Source organism: Myotis davidii, unplaced genomic scaffold, assembly GCF_000327345.1.
Source record: "Myotis davidii unplaced genomic scaffold, ASM32734v1 scaffold205, whole genome shotgun sequence".
Classification (NCBI taxonomy): Eukaryota; Metazoa; Chordata; class Mammalia; order Chiroptera; family Vespertilionidae; genus Myotis; species Myotis davidii.
The window spans coordinates 906,401-910,042 of NW_006297573.1; the positions used below are offsets into that span (position 1 = coordinate 906,401).

Consider the following 3,642-nt stretch of genomic DNA (forward strand, 5'->3'; position numbering starts at 1 on the left):
CCCCTACTTCCTGCTATCACTGGCCAGGGCCGCAAAGGCGCCTGATTCTCCTATCATGGCTGGGGTCAGGGCAAAGGCGGCCCTGGGGGCTCTTAGCTCCCCCCCAGATTTCCAATCACTGTCAGTGGCAGGGGGCGGGCTCCTTCTTTCCCTTTCACCTCCCTGCATTGTGCCTACATATGCAAATTAACCGCCATCTTTGGTGTCAGTTAACTGCCATCTGAGTTGGCAGTTAATTTGCATATAGCCCTGATTAGCCAATGAAAAGGGTAGCGTAGTACGCCAATTACCATTTTTCTCTTTTATTAGTGTAGATGAGCATGTATCATCCCCCACAGTTCCTATAATTTGCACTTTCCTCCTATTTATTTTTCCATGTGTCATGTACAATCTACATAAACAGAGGCAGTGGTTTCATTTTTTTGTTTGTTTTCCCTAAAATATTTAACAAATGGTACTCAAAACAGCTGTATGTTCAGCCCTATGAAAAATATAGTATCACTTATTGATAATGAAGTAAACCACTAAGGCATTACCATAACATAACCTGACAGGTAAGTCTTTATTTTGAATCAGGATTAGAGTTTTAGAAGTTCCACAAATTCAAGCCAGTTTTGACTCTTGGGGACATACTAGTATATAATATATTTACTTAAATAGCATTTCTAAAACAAAATATTTTAGATATTCAAGTGACTTTATAGCTCATATCTATATTCCTTAGATTCCAAAAAACTATAAACCAAAATATTCAGCGAATCCTAAATCCTGTAACTAAACAACTTCCTCACATTAGTAATATTTTTATTAAGTAGAAAATAAAACTCAGCAATACAAAATAAAGACCACTATCCACAGTTTTTATGCAATTATTTTCCTGATGTCAATGCCTAACTTCTACCCTATGAGCATCAATCAACTGGCCGATTCTCTATTTTATAAAAGTTGCCTTCTCTTCTTTCACTCTTTCTTCCTATCATTTCCATAGCACACAAAGTGAAACAGGCCTCATGACCTGGTTTCTGGATGATACTTTTGACCAGCCTGATGATACTTTTGTTCTGAAGGGTTTTGAAGCTCAGAGCCCTGAACATCTTGGTCCCCATTCAAATTTCCAGCTAAATTTCCAAACATCTCATTTTCTAAAAATTACCCAGATTTTTTATATAACCTTTTCCCCTTCTCCTCATTTCATATCTCCTTGCTTTTTTATATATTCAATCATTCCACACACATTTATTGAACACTGTTATAAGCCAATTACTCATAACAGAAATTTTTGATATAATGTAAAAGAGCTATCATTCTTTAAGGTTCAAGATACTGAACTGCCTCAACTCTTTTTTCTATGGGTAACTTAAGGTACTTTAGATCACAGTTGTGTTTTATAAAAGGCTAATTCATTATTCATACTTGCCAAAACTTGGAAGTAACCAAGATGTCATGTCCTTCAATAGGTAAACTATAATATAGCCCATACAACTGAATATCATTCAGCAATATTTTAAAAATATCCTATCAAGCTATAAAAAGATATAAAAGAATACTACTAAGTGAAAGAAGCCAATCTAAAAAGGCTATATGATTTCAACTATATGATAGTCTAGAAAAGGCAAAACTACAGTAACAATAAAAAGGTTAGTGGTTGCCAGGGAGTACAGGGGATCAGAAAAGGAAGGGTTGAGTAAGTAGTGCACAGGGGACTTTTAAGGTGGTGAAACTATTCTGTATGATACTATAATAGTAGATAAATGCCATTACACATGTCAACACCTATAGAATGTACAACACAAAGAATAAAATGTAATCTATGGTCTTAATAATAATGTATCAATTTTGGCTCATCAATTATGATAAATGTACCACACAAATGCAAGAAGTTATAACAGAAGAAACTTGGTAAGGAAGTGTCTATATGAGAACTACATGGGAACTCTGTATTTTCTCCTCAATTTTCTGTAAATCTAAAACTGCTCCCCCTAAAACTCAATTAAACAAAGTAAGTAAATAAGCAAACAAGATTAACTCAGAACAGACACAGGAGGAAGAAAAGAACATGAAGACAATAATTATAGGTTAGAAATGAAAACTAGATAAGGAATGAAATCTTTAAGAAGGGTAATACAGATTGAAGAGAGGGCCAAGGGCAAATTCTGTACACTTCTGGATATGAAAAGATAAGAACATTCATTTCAATTCAGGGCTCCCCTTTGCCCTTTTAATGAAACTACATGTTTGGAGTGTTTATTAAGTTTAGCTGAAAGGCCTTATAATCTCCTGATCCTTTTGTCAAGATGAGAATATGAAGAAACCTTCAAAAAGATGAAGACAAAGAACAAATATTCTATGTCTATCTTCTTCAGTGTTACTCAACTCACTATGCCCTTACCTCACTGTTTCTGGGCCTACACCGTGAATAATCTAATGTGTAAATGCTATTTCATCAAATTAATGATGTCACTAATGGGTTAAGTAGTGTGATTACTTCATGTATACCTAAGAAAGAAAATTCTTGCCAATTAACCATCACACCATCAATTAATTGGAAGACATACCCTGATTTCATATGTTAAGAAGTGAAACTTGAAATAAAGGAAATGAGTATTTCAGAAAGAGAATCTTTTCATACCAGATACTAAAAATAATCCCCATTTTACAAATATTTGTCTTATTTCTGTATGACATAATTTTCCCAAAAAAAGAAAATTGATAATAACTGAAAATAAGAACCATTTCCAAACTGAGCTGTAACAGCAATACCTGCAACCCAGACAGGGGATGTATTTACAATGAGATCTCTGTATAAAAAGACTTCCTTTAATAACAACAAGGAATTTTTCCCAAATAAAAACAGTATCTCTTAACCATACTATGGTGCAGAGTATGCAAGACAAGAAATGTGATGAATACAGTTCTTGATAACAGTTAAAATACTTTATCAGATTACTTTTTCTGACAATTTTTGCTATACTTAGTGATAACACATATAGTAAAGCAATAAGGAAGTCCTTTTTACTTCTAATAAGCTATTAACATCAACTGCAAAGTGGAAAGAAGAGTAGGTCAGAAATCCCCTAATTACTTATGCTCCTAAATTAGAGTATCTTCTTCCCCTCCCAAAAGAACAGATCCAATATTTGACCTATTGGTCTCCTTATCAACTCTCTGCCATGGGATGTTTGGAAATAACCAACACAGGACGCACATTCTGAGGGAAAGTAATGTTGCATTTAATCTTTCCTCTAACCTCCTCTCATTTTCAGATGCGCCATCCAACCATGACTTCCAGAATGACCCAAGGATAATAGGCTAATCTGGGTCTCTCTCATTGCCAATCAGCCTGAGTAAAGTGAATAAGGAGAATTTAGACTAAAATAAAAGCACTTAGTTGAGCCATTTCTTTAATGTCACAGAAAATAGCTGCAATGTAACATGTCAAATAAGAGAACAAGACCTCTTGGAACTGGCACTGTTTATATCTAGGATAGAAGAAGTCAGGGAAAAAGAGAAGGGTAAGAGAATATACCGCAGAATATACCAGGTAAGAAAGTATATCAAAGGCAAGGCAAAAAAGGGCTAACTAAAAATCTCCAAAAGAAAAAGGACAAAAATAGCTGATGATGTCCCAGTGCTGTGACTATC

General features: G+C 34.8%; 1 protein-coding gene across 1 annotated transcript in view; it reads right to left on the bottom strand.

Moving 5' to 3' along the window:
• Nucleotides 1-3,267, bottom strand: part of DOCK7 (dedicator of cytokinesis 7) — a 166,078-nt gene extending 162,811 nt beyond the window's left edge. The window contains exon 1 of the mRNA XM_006773220.2: nt 3,248-3,267. The gene's annotated coding sequence lies outside the window, so the exon portion shown is untranslated. The remainder of the gene's footprint in view (nt 1-3,247) is intronic.
• Between the last annotated feature and the right edge of the window lie 375 nt (nt 3,268-3,642).